Source organism: Galeopterus variegatus, unplaced genomic scaffold (genome assembly GCF_000696425.1).
Source record: "Galeopterus variegatus unplaced genomic scaffold, G_variegatus-3.0.2 Scaffold13950, whole genome shotgun sequence".
Taxonomy (NCBI): domain Eukaryota; kingdom Metazoa; phylum Chordata; class Mammalia; order Dermoptera; family Cynocephalidae; genus Galeopterus; species Galeopterus variegatus.
In genome coordinates, this window is record NW_007740061.1 from 9,555 (window position 1) to 30,942 (window position 21,388).

At 53.4% G+C, this 21,388-nt stretch overlaps 1 pseudogene; it reads left to right on the forward strand.

Moving 5' to 3' along the window:
* The window catches only part of LOC103581793, a 25,219-nt pseudogene extending 5,536 nt beyond the window's left edge, over window positions 1-19,683 (forward strand).
* The last annotated feature ends 1,705 nt before the right edge of the window (window positions 19,684-21,388 follow it).

The following is a 21,388-nucleotide window of genomic DNA, read 5'->3' on the forward strand; positions in this document are numbered from 1 at the left end:
CCTCAGCCCCAGCTGACATTCTAATGGATTACAGCACTCTTTTAGGCTGAGTCTGGAAAGAATCGTCAACACAAACCCAAGCAGTTACTACCAGTCCCCTGCTTTAGAGCACTCTCCCATTTTACAGACAGGAAAGCTAAAGTCCAGAATAGGTTTATATAATATTGGAGTTGCCGGAGGCACTGCAACAGTGATCTGAGGTTTTGAAAAGAGAAAAAGGGGGAAAGGGAGGTTTATAGAAAGGGGGGCTTTTCTCACTTTCCCTACCCCTTCCAGTGGCAGAAGGAGTCGGAAGAGAAGGTACTAGAAGTAAATCCTTGCCAGAGGGGTCTAATGATCACCATTCAGATGCCAGGCCTGGGGTGTGGGATCCCTGGTGTGTGAGGGGTGAACTCTCACTCTAGAGCACACAGCCCTGTAGGAGACACTTGCTCAGGGTAGGAGGCGGGGGCTGGGCGCGGCTCATCAGCAATGCTGCGGGGGAGCCCTTTCCAACTGCAGGCACTTCCTCCTGCCCGTTCTTTCTTTCATTATTGCTTTTCCACAGCTTCTCTTCTTCCTTTTGAGATTTGTTGTAAACTAGCTAGATCCTCTCCATCTATTCCCTTTTGCTTCCATTTCCTCTCATTTTAATCTCTTTATTCTTCCCTGAATTTTAGGAAACTTTCTCAAACCTGTTTAATAGGTCACTCGTGATTTTCTGGGTGTCTGATCTGCTATTTCCTGCATTCTTTCCAGCCTTCAATTCAACAATCTTGTCTTTCATAACCAGGAAATCTTTTCTGGTCTCAGATTATTCCCTCGTCATAGTTGTTTTACATGGTTCCATAAATGCAATATATATTTTTCCAAGTCTCAGTAAAAGCATAAACCAGGAATTTTATAAAATGTTCTGTGTCTTGCAGTACAGCTAACTTAGAAGGGAGCATTCCTCTGTTTCTTCAGAGTGATTTGTCTTTGAACTATAGTATCTTTATAGGCCCTGTGCTTTTTTCATCTTTTTCTCATCCTAAAAAGAAGTCCCCACCACCCTGCTCACTGAAGGCATTCAATAAAGGTTGTTTGTTTATGCATCAGTATTTCAGGGGTGTTTCTTTAAGAAGGACAATATGAAAGAGAGGTTCTGTTCATTGCTCACTTCTGCTGAGCCTGCACCCCTGGGTGGGAGGAACCCTCTGAAGAGCCAGCGCCTTCAGAGTTAGCGTACGTTCACTACCTCCTGTATGCCAGGCACCGTTCTAGGTCCTTGCAAAAGTTTTGTGAGATCTTATTATTTCCATTTTATAGATGAGGAAACTGAGACCCAGAGAATAACTCCCTCGTCTAAGGACACACAGGAAACAAGGGTAGAGCAGGTGTTTGGACCCACGTGTTCTGATTCCAGGCCTTCTCTTCTATCCACTGCACCATGGATGCTAACCCTGTTCTTGCCATGACAGCCTTTATGGGCCGAATTAATATGTTTCTCTAGAGTTATTATTTTCCCTGTCAGCTCATTATGATAAGATTTCCAAGCTTATTCTTTCAGTAATATCATATATTTATTTGTTCATTGATATATTATTCTAATCACATCCCACCAGAACATAAAAGCTTCAATGCAGCTACTAAAGGCATATAAAAACAAGCAGATAAAATACAGTCATCACATGAGGAATGAGGACAAACAAAAGTAAGGAGGGAAATGAAATGAAGTGAGCACCAGACTCCAAGATCTCGGTAGTCAAAACAAAAAGTAAAACGTGATTGTAGAGATTACAGTGCTCAGAAAATGAAAAACCACAGTTGCTCAAAAGTCATGGCAGATGCCACTGAAAGACCAATACAACACATCCCCCATGGTTTAACCCCCAGAGGGTGCTGTGGGACACAACAGCCATCAGGGCTGCTGCCTCCCACCGTGCCCAGTAGAGGCTGCTGAGCTCGGGCGCATACACCATGGAGAGAAAGACCTGTGGAAGTTTAGACCTGGCTCAGACCCCTGTGGCCTGGCTGATGGCACTAGAGACCTGTCCTCACATCTTGGCAGCCCGAGAGGAATGGGACTTGCTGCTACCAGATCCAATTTGGCATACACCATGGAGAGAAAGACCTGTGGAAGTTTAGACCTGGCTCAGACCCCTGTGGCCTGGCTGATGGCACTAGAAACCTGTCCTCACATCTTGGCAGCCCGAGAGGAATGGGACTTGCTGCTACCAGATCCAATTTGGAAAGCCCCAGAGAAGGACTCAGATTGGTCTGGCTGGCTCAGATTCCCACCCTATGCAGCCATCACCTGGTCAAGGGTGAAAGATACAACCCAGGATACCCGCCCAACCCTGAGGGTTTTTTCATTTTCAGGCAAATACCTGAAGTCCAGCTGGTCCACTGCTGGCTGAAGACTGACCCTAAATCTTAACAGGCAGCCAAAGTGGTCATGGAAGGGATGACCTCCCCCTGCAAAGGCTAAGGAGGTTGAAGAGACGACTGCTGAGCAGTCCACCCGCCTTGGCACAGGCCTGGAATTTCATAATGAACAGCCGTCGCAGAGCCAGATTTCATCCTCATCGATGACGCTGCTCTAAGCATTCATGTACACATTTTTGTGTGAATAGAGTTCCTGTGCATCTTGTGAACTCAGCAACACTTTTTTTTTGTCTGTTTGGAATATTTTTCCAGTATTTCTAGGGTTTTATGGTGTAAGGATTTTAGGATGTTGGGGAAAAGAAGTTGCAGTCTTCTTCAGTGTCGTCCTTCTAAAGCTGTCCTTGTCCTCTTCATAGACCATCGTTGGTGGTTGGTGCGTGGGGGAGACAGTGGTGAGGTGGCCGTGGCCCAGCCCTCGGGAAGCTCGCGGCCAGGCAGGAGACACAGCCGTGGGCTCAGACAACTTCAGACCCAACTCATCTCTGCGTCCTTCCTCTCTCCTCAGGTCCGATGCCTCCTTATATTGCGATGACGTTGACATTCGCTTCAGCAAAACCATGAACTCCTGCAAAGTGCTGCAGATCCGGTACGCCAGCGTGGAGCGGCTGCTGGAGAGGCTGACGGACCTGCGCTTCCTGAGCATCGACTTCCTCAACACCTTCCTGCATTCCTACCGCGTCTTCACCACTGCCGTCGTGGTCCTGGACAAGCTCATCACCATCTACAAGAAGCCCATCAGCGCCATCCCTGCCAGGTGGCCAGAGGCCCCCTCCTCCGCCTGTAGCCACATCTTCCAGGCCTGGGAGGGAAACTGAGCTCTGCTTCGGGGATGGCCTGGGAAGCCCCTGGAGGAGAGATTGTAACCTGAGTGGGGTGCTGTGGGACATATACCATGCTCCGCCCCCACCCCCCCAGGAACCAAGCCAGCCCTCTGCAGAGAGGCGAGGGAGGGCTCTCTGCCTGATGCTTCTGCTCCACCTGCCCTTTCCTGGGGGGTAGAGTTTCAGGGGGCACACATCGCTCTCTCCTCCTGGCTCTCACCTCTTAGCCCCATCCTGGAAGCATAGGGTCCCATGACTCACCAAAGGACAGTGCTTCCTCTCTTTCCCCGTTTAAGAAAGGAAGAAAAAAGGAAAGAAAGGAGAAGGGGAGGGAGCAAAGAAGGAGAGAGAGAGGGAGGAAGAAAGAAAGGAAAGGAGAAAGGAATCCTAATTCTGCTCTGCTTAGACCACATCCTGCTCTGCGGAGAAAAGAGCCCTTTCCGGCACACGTGGGGTGGCAAACATAAGAAGTGCAAGCCACCTTAGCCTTGGCTTTGAGGCCATCTTTCCAATCCGCATCATCACAGCTCAGCTCTGCCACTGACCAGCTGGGGCCCAGAAAGGCCAAGAGACCCTAGAGGTCTGTTGCAAGTGGGGACTTGAGCTCAGGGCCTGGTCTGTGAGTCTGGGTGACAGGCAGGGTGGAGTGGCCCTTATTTTCTTTTCCCCTCCCTCCTTTCCTCCTCACTACCCTGCTCCACCCAGTGTTCAAGTGCCCACCCCCTGGCCAAGCCTCGAGGGGCCTGGCGGGACCACTGTAAACCCAGGGTCCCTGCCAGGTGAGAATGCTAAGGGCAGGCACAGGTCAGTGCTAGACCGCAGCACAAGGCCAGCCCAGCCCAAGGGGCTAGCCTTGGAACTTCAAAGTTAGTCGAACTTTGCTGACAGATAAACCATCAGCCCAACTCATGGGCACCCAGAATCTTCATTTAACAGAAACTTCTACCCCATCTCACCAAATGGCTACCAGCCAAGGGTAGTGCCAAACCAGGCATGGGGAGCCAGTGTCAAATCAAGCAAGGCCCTGCCTGCAGCCCAGTCTGAGGTGCATAAGGAAAGTGGTTACTAACCATCATTTAGCAGAGGGGGAGTAAGGCACAGAGCAATGAAGGACTTGGCCAAGGCTGCCCAGTGGTAGGGCATGTCCAGGGATCTGGCCTGGGAGGGATGTAGTCGGGAACGGGAAGGGCAAGCAGGTGCTTTCCTTTTCTGAGAGACCACCTACCAGATCCCTGTTGTGGACAACCCATCCCAAACCTCAGAGGCTCAGGGTCCTTCTAAATGTTCCCCCACACCCCAGGCGAGATGTGGGGCCAGAGCCTCAGCCCTAGGGCTGCCTGGAGCAGAGTTCCTAGGTCACACCTATGCCCCAGTGCTGCTGGGGGGCAAGGCTGGTTCCAAATACAAGCCCAAGACAACAGGAGGAGGGGCCAGGAGGCTGGAGCTCTGACCATCCCTGCCCCACCACATCCCTCCACCGCCAGAGCAAGCCAGCCACCTGGATACAACTCCCCGCCCAGGCCTCCCCCACCACCACCTCAGGCCTCATCAGGGCAGGGCGGGTCTGGCCTTTCTGCCCTGAACTTCTGGAATTTGTGTAATCCCAGGGCCCTGAGAAAACAGGAGAAACTATCCCATCCGGGACAGATTCATACGTGAGAACTGATTAAGATCATCCCCAGGGCCCAGCAGCCCACCCTTCCTTTCCCAGCAGCAGTGTCCTCGGTGGAAAAGGCAGATTCAGGTCCAGCTCTCAGCTCTGTGGCCTTGGCCAAGTCACATAGCCTCCCTGAGCCTCAGTTCCCGGTCTGTGACATGGGGATAAGAGCACCCACCGCCTGGGGCATTGGTGAGGGTTGAGAGATGAGCCCTGTCCTGTGCGTCACATGGAGCAGACACATTCGCAGCAGCAAGCTCTTGTTTGCGTTATTATGGCTGTGTCACCTGTTTCCAGCCTGGCCTGAGGTGGGGGGCCTATTGTGAAGGTGGTAAGGCATGACCAGGATTGCTGGATACCCCACTTTTAGCTTCCTGCCTCCCCCCAAGTTTGCATGTAAGGCCGCTCGCTCGAGGGCCTCAGTGGGGTGCAAGAACATTGGGTCAGAGCGGGCGGCATCGGGTGAGTCATTTCCTGTGTCTGAGCCGCAGCTTCCTCATCCGTAATCCATCCCGCGGGACCTCTGTAAGGATGAGGTCAGCCCCCGTAGGTGACACACACCCTCGTGTGGGAGGGAGGGAGCGTTCGTGGAAGCCGGGAGTTCAGGGGATGTTTAGCACCTCAGGCCAGACACCGCTGCTGACCGGAGGGAGGTGGAGGAGGGAGCATCAGATAGACCCACCCCCACCATGAAAGCCCCACATCTTCTGCCCAAACCATCGAGAGCAGGACACTTACCTTTATAGATACTTGGCCCCAGGCCATTTAATCGCATGGTCACTGCTCAGAGGATCAGCCCTGGGATTTGGGGATTATGAGAATGAGGGAGCCTTGGTCCTCCCTGCGCCCCACTGGAGATGGGGCGCCAGTCCTGGACTGGCAGGCATATGCTGACCATAGTTTTCATTCCCTGGCCTCCCTGCAGGTCGCTGGAACTCCTGTTTGCCAGTGGCCAGAACAATAAGCTGCTATACGGCGAACCCCCCAAGTCCCCACGTGCCACCCGCAAGTTCTCCTCACCACCACCCCTGTCCATCACCAAGACGTCATCGCCAAGCCGCCGGCGGAAGCTGTCCCTGAACATCCCCATCATCACGGGTGGCAAGGCCCTGGACCTGGCGGCACTCAGCTGCAACTCCAATGGCTACACCAGCATGTACTCGGTCATGTCCCCCTTCAGCAAAGCCACGCTGGACACCAGCAAGCTCTACGTGTCCAGCAGCTTCGCCAACAAGATTCCAGATGAGAGTGATTCGACTCCTGAGAAGCCTGAAGAGCACTCGGCACTCAGCAAGCAGAGTGAGTGGGTGTGTGGATGTACCCAACCCTGGCTCAGCCCAGTGAGGCCTCGGGCTGCCCCCGGGTGCTCCCACGATGCAGCAGGGGAAGGCATGGCGGCAGTGCGGTCTGGGCAGTGCAGACAGGTAGCATACATGGGAGCCCAGGCTGCCAGGGTGAGAATGCAGAAATTCCCAGGCTAGCCACACTTCAAATGAGTGTCAGCTCCTGTCATGAGCAGGTAAAGCATCCCCCTGCCCTGATGACAGTGTCATCTGCATCCCTGTATTCATCCATGTCTGCAGTGGACATGTCCTAGGCCAGACTCCGTTCAGGACCTGGGAGAGAAGAGGTTGTCAGACCCAGCTCCTGCTCTCGGGGATTCAGTCCGGCTGAGGACCCAGACCGGATGCTGAAGTGTGGATACCTGATACATGTTGTGTTAGAGGGATGCTCAAGGGGCACAGATGAGGAGGTGGGGACACTGTCAGGGGAGTCAAAGAAGGCTTCCTGGAGGACCCGGTAGATCTAGATTTCTACCAAGAGGAAGGGAGAACATTTTAGGCAGTAGGTGTGCAATGCAAATGACTGGGGAGCAAGGAAAAGCATTGTGGGTTCAGGGAACAGCTTGAAGCTCAGCATACCTGGAACGCAAGTTGTATTTTAGGCAGTAGGTGTGCAATGCAAATGACTGGGGAGCGAGGAAAAGCATTGTGGGTTCAGGGAACAGCTTGAAGCTCAGCATACCTGGAACGCAAGTTGTGGGACAGTAACTGGAGGTGGTGCTATGGCAGGCTGGTTCCTCCCTATCCTCAGAGCTTCTCCTGAGCATTCTAGAAGGCAGGTCTGGTCCTGTCTTAGATCACATCAGGCCACATCCTGGGTCCCATCAGCATCGTCTTGGTTAGTTCATGCACACATGCACACACACGCGCACACACATACCAGCCTGGGCTGGCCAGAAGCCCCAGGCTTTGAGCAGGAGGCCTTTGAAAAAGACTTTGAAGATGGTCCAGATTTTTCTCCTCTGAGTTAAGAGGGAAGGCAGAGGGCATCCCAGCAAAGGGCACAGCTGGGCAGGGGTAAAGCCCCCACAAGGCTCCATCACCAAGTAACATTTACTGTGGCACATACAGTAAGTGGGTGAAATGCACAGCGAAAGTCAGTAAAGAAGGTAGCAGCCTGCCAGAGAGCCCCAAATGCAATCCTGCAGGTGCAAAGTACAGGATCCCTGGAGGGGCAGCAGTGGGAAGCCCAGAATTCCATCCAACATAAACTTACAGTGAGTGCACACTGTCACAGTCTGAAATGTAGCTCAAGACAGTCCTGAGAAGTCATCTGGTACTGGCCTTCTTGACTGGTGATCCAGGAGCCCATGAACCTACTTGTGTGCCGAACTGTGTGTGTATGTGTATGTGTGTGTATACATTCTTTTCTAAAGAGAAGACTTATGGCTTTGGATTTTCAAAAAGGTCAGGTATAACTTTACTCACTTGCAAGTTGGGGAAACTGAGGCCCAGAGCAGTTAAGAGTTTTTGACCAAGACCTTACCACTCCAGAGATGGACTTTTAATGTAATTCATAAGTTTTCCCGAAATGTGTAGACCATGAGTCTCCCAAAATTAGGGAGACTCTGTAATTCATTGCCCACACCAGGAGTAGGGGAATGGTAGAACAGGCATAAAGCAGGACTGACCTGGGACAGTCAGGGGAGACAGCCACCCTACTCAAGATGCTTCACAAAAAAAAGGGGGGACCTTGCTACTCAAAATGTGGTCCATGGACCAGCCACATGGGCATCACCTGGAGTTTGTTAAAAAGGCAGACCTCAGGCCCAACCCAAGATCTGCTTTCCAACAAGACCTCCAGGTGTGTCCATTATAGTTTGAGAAGTTCTGGTAGAGCAAAAACCACCCCAAAGATTCACAAAGCCCATTAGCATGTGAAAAGTTCTGGTAAATCCTGTGGCAGCTAAAGCTGTTTCTTTATCCAGTATATCCCCAAGTTTACTGTTTTGCTTCAATAAATTGTACACATGAATTTTTAAATGAATGAATATTTGAGAAAGTAAAAGTCTTTCTTTCTTTTCTCCCAGGCTCAGAAGTCTCTATGAGAGAAGAGTCAGATATCGATCAGAACCAGAGTGACGATGGTGATACTGAGACATCACCAACCAAATCTCCAACAACGCCGAAATCAGTCAAAAGCAAAAATTCTTCAGGTACAATAGCACAAATAGACTCCCAGGTTGGGAGAGGGCAGGAGGTCAAGCTGAGTGCAGGCGAGGGAGTGGGTGTCATCCCCATGTTTTATGAGTGACTCCTGAGGGCAGTGACTACCTGGTATTTCATAGCCCCGGGGCAGGGTTTGGAACCCTGGCTGGGTAGATCCCTCTTCAGCTCCGTCAAGTCCCTCCCTGACTGCAGACAAGACTGTGTTTAACCCACGCAATGCAGGTGGGCAGGGAGGCCCAGCATCTAGGGCTCATTCATGGAAGAGCCCGATTCAGAAGGTGTGCCCTGAGCCCCTGCGTGCCAGGCTCTATGCTGGGCCCTCATCTTAACCTTGTAGAGAGGCCAGGATATGCCCATTTTTCAAATACAGAAAAAGACTCCAAGAGGTCGTGATGTTGCCCACCAGAAGTCTCAAACTCATGATCCTGTAGGGTCCCCACAAGAGCCACCTCTTTTCTCCAGTTCCCATATGGCATCTCCCCACGCACAGGAGACCTGAAATGCCCAAGGGTGCGGGGAGAGCTCGGGGGCCTCACCTCCCAGGGCAGCCCGTCCTCACGCTGCCTTCTCCAGGTCCCTGCGCCAGCACGCGAGGGGCAGCCTGAATCCCGAACTCCCAACTATCCAGGCCTTCGGAAGAAACCCAATAAATAACGGGGTCACCTAGCTCTAGAGAGGAGCTGCCTGGTCACACTGCAGCCATGCCTCAGCTTCTCGGGTACACAAAAACACATCTCATGGAGAGCCACATTGCAGAAATAAGCTTTGAGGCTTTAAGGTAAAGCATTTGCTCTTCACAGCATAAGTACTGAAACTTTGTCCGGAGTATGGATTGCTTTCCAGAGACTTAGAAGATGAAGCTAAAGATTTCTACTACTATTACTACTAAAAAAAAAAAAAATTGTTATAATTAGCAATGATATTCCATGGCATTTATAAAGTTTCTCACTCAATACAAAGTACTTTCATCTGCGTCATCTCCTTTAATCTTTACATCCAACTTTTGAAGTAGGTATTATCCCTGTTATCCAGAGGGGATTACTGAGACTCAGAGAGGTTAAGTAACTTATCCAAGGCCACACAGTCACACAGTTAATAAGGGGTGGGGGAGAATTTCAACCCACGTGAGGGACTCTACGCAAAGTGCTCTCTCCACCCTACCACGCCCATGAGCCTGTCAGTAAGAATTGTGGATGCAGACACTGGACAGGTTGTGCGTTAGTTCCACGTAGACTGAGAGGGCGAGGGAACATGATGCCCTCGAGCAGGCCTGTGCCCAGCTGGCCTGAGAGGTGAAGGGGTTGGGAGCCACAGAGAGATGGAAGGGGTGATTGGCGAGCCTTCTTCACAAGCAGGAGGGTGGCCGGGCCTTCCCTGGGACACCCCTGGCATGACAGTCATGGTGTGACTCTCCCCGGAAAACTTTTACAGGGGAACAGACCCCAGACCCAGCACCACCTGACAAGCCTGGCTCCGTGAGGACAGAGCCTGCCCACCCGCAAGGCTCTTCCAGTCCTGGGCCCCTGGTTCTCTAACAGCCTGAGGGGCTGAGACCAGGAACGGCTAAGGGTTGCTTTCGTCCTCCACAGAGTTCCCACTCTTTTCCTACAACAATGGAGTCGTGATGACCTCCTGTCGTGAACTGGACAACAACCGCAGCGCCCTGTCAGCCGCCTCCGCCTTTGCCATAGCAACCGCGGGAGCCAACGAGGGCACCCCAAACAAGGAGAAGTACCGGAGGATGTCCTTAGCCAGCGCAGGTGCATGCGGGGTGGTCCTCACTCACGGGTCCTCCCTGAGGTCAGTTCCCTCTGTTGGGCCCGTGGCAGGTGATGGCAGCCGGGGCCCCAGGGACTTGCCCCACTTTGGATGTTTAACACTGACTGCTGATGGCGCAGGTGGGGCCTGTCAACAGCACCACCCTCGGAGGGCTATCTGCTTCAACCGATGAGTCCCACTCACCACTGCCAGGCTTCCCACGCCATTCTGACTTTCAGCACCCCTTCCACTGAGGGAGGTGCTGGGTCACAGCCCCCACCTCTCTGCACACAGCCAGGGCCTCAACCCCATACCTGGAGCCCGGGCCACTGTGTGTCTAGGCCACAGCCTGCCCCGCACCCTCCCCTCCCCTGACATTGCCATTGGCATAGAATCCAGGCTGCTACTCCTGGCATGCCCTAGGGAGGCGGTGTTATCTCTAGCCATCGCCCATGCACCCCACAATCTATCCACTTCAAACTGATTGCCACCCACCCCAGTCCCCAAGTTTTCTTCCCGCAGGCCTTTGCCAGCGCTGACCCTCTTGCCTGGGGCCCTTCCTCCCCACCTATCCCCCTTTGTTACTTGGCCCTGAGAGCCTCTGCCACCCCCATCCTTCTGCCTCTCACTTCCACAGCATCAGTCCTGCCAGGGGCTGGAGTGGGGGCCCCGAGAGCCCCCATCTTAGGAGGCTGCTTGAATCTTCCAGCAGCCCCTGAAAGACAGAAAGGTCTGATGGAGGCTGGGTGTCTATGGACTGTGTCCACTGAGAAATGGTGGCATCTGGCCGGCCCGGTGGCGCACTGGATAGTGCACCGCTTGGGAAGCGCGGTGGCGCTCCCGCCCGAGGGTTCGGATCCCACATACAGACCGGTTCCCGCTCACTGGCTGAGCGAGGCGCGGGGGCAGCGCCGAGGGTTGCAATCCCGTTGCCGGTCCCTGGTCCGGTACGGGGGCAACACTGAGGGTTGCGATCCATTGCCGGACACGGAAAAAGACAAAAAAAAAAAAGAAATGGTGGCATCTGTATTACTGGTCAGCACCTAGTGGTTAAATATTTTCTGTCCCCCTACCTAGCCATAGCCCTGGTGCCCAGCGGCCATGAGGAGCAGCCCCTGCTCAACCACTTTGGGGATTTGAATCCAGACTAGAGCCGAGCTCTGGTTCTTGTCCTCATATATCCTCTCTTCCCTCTGCCATGCCCACTGCCAGGGTTTCCCCCTGACCAGAGGAATGGAGACAAGGAGTTTGTGATCCGCAGAGCAGCCACCAACCGCGTCCTGAACGTGCTCCGCCACTGGGTCTCCAAGCACTCTCAGGTGGGTGGGACCCCTCCCCAGCAGGCTGCTGGGCATCAGTGGGCCCCCAGGAAGCAGCTGCCCTCCCCAAGCTGTTGCTGGCAGAGTGAGCAGGTGGCCAACCATGGGATAGCAGGAGGGAGGGAGCCAAGGTGCTGCCCAGTGTTCTCAGAAGGACCTGCTCAGATCCCCTAGGAGAGAACCAAGGACATTCAAGGGGGCGGGGGGCCTCTGTCTCTCCACATGTCTGCAGCAAACGTGCAGTTGGGTTTGTGCCTTCCAGGCCTAGGGGTGCAGCTGCTGAGGGATGGTCCTTGCTCTTGCCTGGAACCTTTACCTAAGAGCCTCTAGGCCCTGCATGTGCCCTGCCACGCAGCCAACAAAAAGGAAAGAGTGCAGTGCAGTTCAAAAACAGTAGCCAGAGCCACACATCACATCTTCCCGGCAGGACTTTGAGACCAACGACGAGCTCAAATGCAAGGTGATCAGCTTCCTGGAGGAGGTCATGCACGACCCAGAGCTGCTGACCCAGGAGCGGAAGGCAGCAGCCAACATCATCAGGTAAGGGCAGCACCTGGCCCCAGCCCAGGACCGCCTGCTGGGACAGGGGCCTGCCGTCTGCCCCCACACGGGCTGGCCAGGGGCCAGGGAGGTGAGGAGGGCCCTTGTCAGGCAGGAGGACAACCCTAGGCAGAAGGTGTGCTGGGGTAGAGGTGAGCCTGGAGCCCTGAGCCACCTGGGGCTGTGCACTCCCCTTCTGCTGCCAGGCTCAGGAATGGATAGTCCATCTGTCTTTCCCTCTCTTTTCCTCACCCCCTACTAGACCTTGATCTTCTTGAGGCAAGAACCACACCCACTTTTCCATGTATATCCACAGCCACTAACATCTGTCTAGCTTGTGCCATCCAGTGTGGTAGGCACTTGCTACATAGGGCAACTTAACTCTTAGTTAATTAAAATTGAATACAATTTAAAACTCAGCTCATCAGCCCCGTGGACCACATGTGGCCACTGGCCCCTGTACTGGACAGCACAGATGCAGAACATTGCAGTCATTGCTGAGCGTTTTGTTAGACAGCACTGGTAAGACCTTGTGCCTAGGGAGTGTCTGTTGAATTGAATTCAATTATATTGTCCCCAAGCCTGTGCTTGTTTCTCCTCCCAGACTATCAGGGCTTAGGCAGCTGCGTGTCTAAGCTGGCTCAGCTGGTGACTCCCTATGTGACGGGCAAGCCTTCTCTGAGCCTCATTTTTCTCCTCTGTAAAGTGGGCAAATAATACCCACTTTGAGGGCTGTGGTGAGGCTGGGTGAGATCATGAGTGTTGCTTCTGCAGGTTGCTCAGTGGGTGTTGGATGCAGGCCCGCAGTCTGCCTGCCAACTCAGGCTGTCCTCTCCCAGCCCAGCCTGGTGTGAGGGCTCGGAGTCAGGCCTGTCCTCCTCACCTTCTGGCTCACTCCAGCCACCCCTCTCTGCTTCCCAGCCATTGCCTCTGCCCCAAACTTTCCACCAAGTCCTGCTGAGGCACTTCCTGCCTATGACCAAAGTCTCCAGCCTCCCTCCCCAACCAGCCTGGGCACTTCCTTTCCAGAGGCCATCCTTCTCTCAGGCTCACATCCTAGAATCTCTTTCAGGCCTCCCTTGTCTTCAGTACCCACCCCCTGCACACATATGCACATGTGCATGCAGCTAGCCCCCAGGCCCTTCTCAGGGAGGCCCATGGGAGTGTGCTGAGCTCCAGGCCATCACAGGCAAGGCAGTTTGTCCTGGGTGCTGCCTGCTGGAGCACAGTGGGAAGGGCAGGCTTTGGAGCTAGGCAGCCACATTTGAGTTTTTTTTTTTTTTTTTTTTTTTTTTTTTTTGTCCTTTTTGAGACCGGCCGCACCGCGCTCAGCCAGTGAGTGCTGTGAGTGCACCGGTCATCCCTATATAGGATCTGAACTCGCGGCGGGAGCGCTGCTGCACCCTCAGCGCCGCACTCTCCCGAGTGCGCCACGGGCTCGGCCCTAGGCAGCCACATTTGAATGGTAGCCCACTGTGCTCCTGCAGCAGGGCCTCAGGTGAGACATTTCTCTGTGCCTCTGTTTCCTCAGCTAAAAGTATACATGACAATGCCTTCTGCCAGGCTGATGCCTGGAATGTGACTGCCTCCAGCTTGGGCCTTCACCCCCTGACTGTCCCCCATACATCCCCAGCTGGCTCTCGAGCCTCCTCCACTGCTCCCCAGTGCTCACCAGCTGCAGCTCTGAGCCTGTCAGAGTGAGTGTGTCCACCCCTGTGTCCACCACTGCCGGGTACCCCCACTACTCTACTCAGCCACCTCCTTCCCCACTGGGCCACCATGCTGCTGCCTCCCCTGCTCTGTGCCTCCCAGGCCAGGCTGGAGCGGCATCTGTATGGGAGGCTCCCCATCCCCTCCATCTGCTCTGGTCCTACAGGCCTGCAGCTCCTTTCCCCTCATGCTTTCTATAGTTCTAATGCATGTAGGAGTTCCTGCTGTGTGCCCAGCCCCATGCTGGTGCCAGAGCTGCAGGAATAAATCAGACACAGCCCTGCCCTCAAGGGCTCCCTTCTGGGTCTCCTGGGGGCCAAGCACATATGTGGCCACAGCAAGATGCAGGAAGCCCAGAAGCTGAGCCCCAGGAGAGGACTTCACCCAGAGGAGGATCAGGCCCATCAGGAAAAAGTCAGTGAGGAGGAAAGGGGAAGGGGACTCCTGGCAAAGGGAATGGCATGAACAAGGACAGAGAGGCATGCAAGTGAGCGCAGGAGACTGCAGAGCAGTCTGTCTGGCTGGGCTGGGGAAGGGCTGCCCGGGAGCTGAGGTGCCAGCTCACTGTGCCTTCTCATCCCTAGGACTCTGACCCAGGAGGACCCGGGTGACAACCAGATCACGCTGGAGGAGATAACACAGATGGTGAGCTGGACCTTCCCTCCCACTCACTCTCCAGGGATGTCCTTCCCCTCCCTCCCCACCCCAGGAGCCCCTCACTGGGCACCATCACCACCTGTGGCTGCTGTGACAAAGTGCCACAAACTGGGTGACTTAAAACAACAGAAATGTATTCTCTCACAGTTCTGGAGGCCAGAAGTCTGAAATTAAGATGTTGGTGGGGCCGTGCCCCTTTGAAGGCTCTATGGGAGGACCCTTCCTTGCCTCTTCCAGCTTCTGGTAGCCCGCACTGTGCTAGACTCTTAAAGACTCGAGGTACTTTTACCAACAGTGCTACAAGTTTATATCATTGTCCCCATCTGATAGATGAGGCCACTGAGGCACAGGGCACTTCAGTAGCCCACTCAAGGTCATGGTCAGTGGCAGTGGTGAGAGCTGGTGTTCACACCAGGCCCAGCTGGCTCCAAAGCAAGCAGAAAAGCAGCTCACTACCTGCCCCAAAATGGGGGACCCCAGGGAGAGAAGCTGTGTTCTCCACAAAGGAGTGTGCACTAACAGTGGCTTTCCACACAGTGTAAGGGGGAAGACGGTCAAGCATACTTCAGTGCCTGGCTCGGGCCCACTTTTCCCCACAATGCCATCACAAGCCACCCCAGAGCCCTCAGTCCCTGCATCCTGGCAGCCAGGGAGGCTCCAGACAGACTCACTTTGTCCTACCAGAGGTGGAGATTGTTCCAAGCTGGCTCAGCTCCATGCTGGCTGAGTGGCGTCTGGTCTGTTAAAAGTAGCCAGTGTGAGGACTTGGGACCCTGGGTTGTGGACCCCTGCTCCCCTTCCCTCCTGATTCCTGCAGCTGGTGAGGTCACCCATGGAGCAGCAAGCACCCTGCCCACACCCCTGCCCTCTGCCAGCAGCACTGCAGGGCTGATGCCCCTGGGCAGGGGGTTGGTTATGCCTGGACACTCCTTCCTCTAGACTGGCTCTTTGGGGGCAGAATGCCGGGTAAACCCTGAGAGAGAAGGGCTCCACTCAGCACCTCCCCTGCAGGGAGCGGCGCACTCTGTTTCCCAATGAGGGCCTGACTGGAAGGTTTACCCCTCAAGAGCACGAGGGCCCCTTGTTCCTCTGTGAACGGCTTGAGGCTGTTCCAGAAGAAAAGGCCACTGAGCTACCCCCCACCCCTCTGGCCCCGAACAAAGATCCACTGAACTTCTGTCTGGGAAGATCCAGTTTGGAGGAGGCCCTGATGGGGCAGAGAGGAGAGCAGAAAGGCTTCTTGCCGTGAGGCTTTTCACAAGTACTGTGAAAGGTGGAGACAGTTGTCGGTCCTGGCCTCTGCTTCCAGGCCACACCAAAAGGGAACAGAAGGAGCTGCCTGCCCCTGCTTGCTCAGCATGCCTTCTTTTGGCCATACCCCACCCCAGCTCCCTGGACTCACCCTTTACCCTGACAGTTCAGCCGTCCCAGGCCCAGCCCCAGGACACCAGGGCAGGACTCTCAGTAGTGCATATGGCTGAGCTGCCCGCCTGTAGCTTTTCATTCAGCTGCTTCAGAGGCTGGGGGCTCCCTCCCTGTGAGCGCACACAGGAGAGCCCCTCCCCAGGACCCTTACCCTGAAACATGGCATCTCAGTGACCCCTGCTTCTCTCATCCCCATGTCCCCTCTCCCTTCCTGAGAACTCATCATCCCTGAAGGCATCTCCCACGAAGGCACCCCCCACACCCAAGATCCTGCATCCAGGAAAAGTTCACTGACACCCCCCAACACACACACACACACACACGCGCGCGCGCGCTGTTTTCCTACAAATGACCTGGAACCCTTTACCCTGAGCTCCCTGAAGTCAGGGACTATGTTTTCTGGTCTTTATATCTCCAGTGTCTAGGGAGGGAGACACTTAGCTCAGGAAGGACAGCTTGTTCCCTTGACATGGGTAGACCTCACCTCCCTTGCTGCTTTTGGGTGTTCAGCCCAGCCCACTGGGACTTCTGGGCAGGGTAGAGTGAACATAAGAAAGCAGAAGTCAGGCTGGCTGCTTAGCTCAATTGGTTAGAGCACAGTGTTATAACGCCAAGGTCAAGGTCAGATCCCCATAGTGGCCAGCAAAAAAAAAAAAAGAAGTCATGAGCGGCACAAGGTAATGTCCTCTGTGAGCCACTGCTGCCTGATGGACTGGCCCTTCTCCTCCTGGATGACCCAGTCGGCCCTGGAATGTTGAGGTGCGGTGGGATGGTAAAATTCTGGTTCCTGACTCATCCCTCAGTGGACACAGGCTCCTCCCAAGGCCAGCACAGTTGTCCCTCCCTGCCCCTCTTTCTGCACCTTCCTCCAGTCCCTCCCGGATCCAGCAGACCTTCATTTGTCTGCAGGCACACAGGTTTCCCCTGCCCACCTCTTATCTAATCCATGCTGTGGGCACCGCTGTCCCATGCCTCATTTTTCCCTGAGAATTTCCTCTGGCCAAGGACCCAGGTGGTGGACAACCTTAAAGGTGGTGTCCACAGGGGGCTCCTGGGAGCCAGATACAATAACCCAAGGCTAAGGCCAGACAGCTGTCTTCTGGCCCAGGATGGGAGCACTGTCCGGGGAATGAGTCACACCTGGGAGTACACAGCTGCTAGTGAATTTGTAATAGTCCATTTTCTGTTGCTTATAATAGAATACCTGAACCCAGGCAATTTATAAAGAAACAGAATTAACTTGTTACAGTTTTGAAGACTGGGAAGTCCAAGGTCAAGAGGGTGCATCTGGTGAGGGCCTTCTTCCCGGTGGAGTCTCTCCACAGCCCCATGGGGACACGGCATGACATGGCGAGGGCTGATCAGGAGCATATTTCCACGTGCTTTCTTCCTCTCAGTCTGCTCCCTGATAACCCATTAAACCATCAACCCATTAATCGATGAATGGATCCATCCATTCGTGAGGTCACAGCCCTTAACGATCCAGTCACCTCTTAAAGGCCCCATCTTTCAAATACCGTATTGGGGATTAAGTTCCAACCTGAGCTTTGGAGGGGGGAGATGTTCAAACCACAGCAGAATTTCAAAAGGAAATTGTATTGAGTCAGTTGTGAACCCAGACGGAACCTGAAGAAAGTGACCAGTCACAGCCTGGCATCAGACAACCTGGACTCCCGTCCCAGTCAGCCTTTTCCACTGAGCAACGTGGGCCGGTCCTAACCTCTAGAAGCCTCTCAGTCTCATGCTGGGGTGGAGTAGCTCCCTTGCGGGATGAGCGACAAGCAGAAGGGCTTGGCCCCCCCACCCCCTTTCCTCCATCTCTCATCATCATACCCCAGTCATGCCCCATCCACCCACCCACCAGAATCAAGGTGGATAGTCCCTCAGCAAAGTGGCCAGAAAGGCAGGAGGTGTCCCTCGTGGGCCTGACTCAAGACCTTGCTCTCCTCAGGCTGAAGGTGTGAAGGCTGAGCCCTTTGAAAACCACTCAGCCCTGGAGATCGCTGAGCAGCTGACCCTGCTGGACCACCTGGTCTTCAAGAGGATTCCTTATGAGTAAGTGGTGCAGGCACCAGACCCCTCCTTCCTCCTCTTTCACAGGCGCCATCTTCAGCAGCGTCCCTGAGCATGTGCTGCAGACTTCCAGAGCTGCGTGGATTCACCACAGCCTGAAGCAAAGATGCATGGGTCTGCATGGATGAGGGAGAAGCCCTGTTCCTGCTCCTGTCCCCAAGTTCCCTCCTTACCTATCAGTTGCACACATGTACGCGGGCACACAACACACACGCTTTCCCAGAAGCATGTCTAACTCAGATCTCTTATTCTGGAGTTCTAGAAAGAGTATGTGTTCATGTATGTGCACACATGTACACGTGAGAAAATGTGCACACAGGATGAGAGTATGTGTGCATGTGTGTGTGCCTGCATAATCCCCAGGAGCAGACTCTGGGGACAGCTCTGGACTTTGAAGAAGCCTGCAGGCCTGGTGTTACCAGCTTTGGCCTGTAGTTAGTCGCCCCTGGTGTTCATTATGATTACACTCCTTAAATAATTTTGTATCCCTCTTTCCTCATCTAACAATATACCAAAATTTACAAACATTTTTAAATAAGTGCACAATATTCCCTAACAGTGCATTAAGTCATGAGGTTGTTTTCTGTTTTCACTTTTACATTTAAAGCAGAGGTAAACATCCTTGTAACCAAATATTTCTCTGAATTTCTGACAATTGTCCCAGAATAGTTTCCCAAAATTGAAATCGCCAGGTCTGAGGCTATGATCATTGTAGGACTTTTGGCCTCTGTCTCACATGGCACTCACGCAGCTGTCACCGACATGACTGCTGCCCCACCTAAATGGGGAGCGTAAACGTTTTGGAAACCTGCCACATCTCCTGGACGTAGAAATAGTCATTATTCCAGATATGCTCCCTCTGCGAGGAGAAGCAGGATATGTTTTCAAACACAGTTCAGCTCACTTTGGACCCTCCTGTCCCAGTGCCACTCCCAATCACTGTCAAATCAGGAGCCTGGGCAGTCTGTGGCTTCCCATGAGGTCACCATTACTGGAACATGCTGACAGCTTGGCTTGCAGTCTCCCTTATCCTTTAATTTGGCCTTTTTTGGTGCCTTCCATCTCCGCTGGTCTACAGACCAGCCACTGCCAAGTAACTAAACCATGAGTTCTCCCTGTCAGAAAACAAGATCCATAATAAAATCTGGTGTGCCCACTGCACTTCACAGTTTAGGATGTGCCTTCCCATACCTTATCTCATTTCAGCCTCACAGTAACCCTGTGGGGAAAGTATTGTTGTTATTCCCATTTTACAGATGAAGAAACTGAGGTCCTGAGATATGAAAGGCTTGCCTGAAGCCACACAGCTGGTACAAGGCAGAGCTGGGGTTCCTTCCTCTCCAGGGCTCTGCAGAAAGTTGCTGCCCCAGAAATGACAGCCTCAAAATGCAAATAAATCATGAAGCAATGAAATCAGCAAGGTAAACCTAACTTCATCCGCCCTGGGTCTCCCCTTTCCTTCCCACAGGGAGTTCTTCGGACAAGGCTGGATGAAACTGGAAAAGAATGAAAGGACTCCTTATATCATGAAAACTACTAAGCATTTCAATGATGTGAGTATGGGGCGGGCAGCGCCTTTCTCTCCTGGGTTTCTTTTTAGCAGGACCCTCAAGAGGCTGGGTAGAGAGTACACTGTATACCTGGCTAGAACCAGACCACCTGGGTCCTCTACAGCCACCTGGGCTGGTCGCTTCGCCTCTGTTTCTTCTCCTATTAAATGGGGCTGACTATTGAAAGGTCACGTGAAGACCTTAACTGGGACAGTCATATAAAGACACTCAGCCCAACATTGGCTCATAGTGAGCCCTCAGAGCCCGTAATTACTAAGAGGAGTCCCTCCTCGGGGCAGGTTTTTTGGTGAGCCTGCGGCAAAGAGAATGGAAAGGATCGGAAGGAAAGGAATGAAGACCTCCTTGCTAGGCTTCTTATTTTTTAACCTCATTTTGGTATTAGAAACAAGCAATATTTGGCTAGAAAATGGCAGACCATTTCCCTCTAATATGTACATTACCCAGAACCCTCTGAACCTCCTGAAATTTTAGCTAGGAGTTTCAATTACCCTGGAAGTGAACACCCCCACCCCCGTTTCAATTGTGGGTAAGATGGCCCCACAGGATAACATTAAAGAGACAGGAGGCCACGGCACTGGGTGAGACCAAGGTTGGGTCTAAGCCAAGGGCTCATGAGTGTCCCCGGCTAGGATCAGGATGGCCTAGTATCTGGTTCCTCCAGCCCCCTCCTGTCCACCCTCCACCCCCAGCTTTTCTGGGGAAGAACTGTTGAGATGGGACCAAACACTAGACCACCAAGTCCCCAGTGTGTGTAGCACAAAGCCTGGCCTGACTCTGATTTGGGCACTAAGTTCAGATGGGCACATTCACACCTCCAGCTCCCATATCATTTCTCAGGGGAACATGAGAACAGCAGAGAATTGGGGGCCGGACAAGGCCCAGAGACTTCTGAGGCATGATTCATGTCGCAGGGAAGTATCCACAAAGTTCTTGAATAAAAGTAGCAAGTGCCCCTGAGTTCCCACCTGGTGCCTGGAGCTGTGCTTTATATGCATAAGAATCTCATTCAAAGCTCACATCAACTAAAGATGGGGGTCACTGTTATATTTTAGATATAAAGAAACCAAGGCTCCGAAGGGCAATATTCCAGGTCCCCTGACTAGTATGTGGCAGTTCATGGCCTCCCATTGCTGCAAAATGGAAAACAGCTGTGTGAGAAAAAAATCTCTTCCAGCAACTTCCCCACATTGGCCCGAGCTCCACCCTCTGGAAGCACAGGGACCCGTCCATGCCCAGCCTCGTGACAGCCTGGAGAGCATTTGCACTCAGCATCCTCATTCCTCTGAGTTTAATCATCAACCCAAGTGAAGAGCCTTTGAAGGCCGGAGGTGGGAGCACATGACTCCACTTGTCCTGACCGCCTGGCCAGGCCACATCATGTCAACCGCAGCAAGGAAGGGCCCTCCTGGCAAACACACCCCACTGGCGGCCCGAGGGTAACAATAAAGAAAGATCCAGGTATTGCAGCTCAGGGAGAGCCCTTTGGGGCCTCCCAGCCCTGTACACTCACTGTTCCTGCAGTGAACACAGCAGCAGAATGGAGACCCACATATCTCCAGGACAGAAAGAGTGGTGGAGACCAGGCAAGGGCCCAGGAACATGCCTGATGGAGATCTGGGTCTGCCCACCCCTTCCACACAATTGCACAGCACCAGGCAGCAAGACACTGTCCTCTCCCCTCCCCTGTCCCCCTATGTGCTCAGGACTCAAGTAAGAGGCAGGAATGTGGAGTGAGCATTCTTTGGGTGTTTACCACATGCCAGGCACGATGCTAAGGGCTCCATAAGCAACATCTCATATAATCCTGTTATTCTCATTTCATGGATGAAGAAACTAGGTTCAAGGAAGTTACATTTCATCCCCAACATTACACAGCAGGAGAGCCCACCTTTGAAACTACGCCATCTACCTCCGAAGGCTGCCCTCGTACTACGCGGCA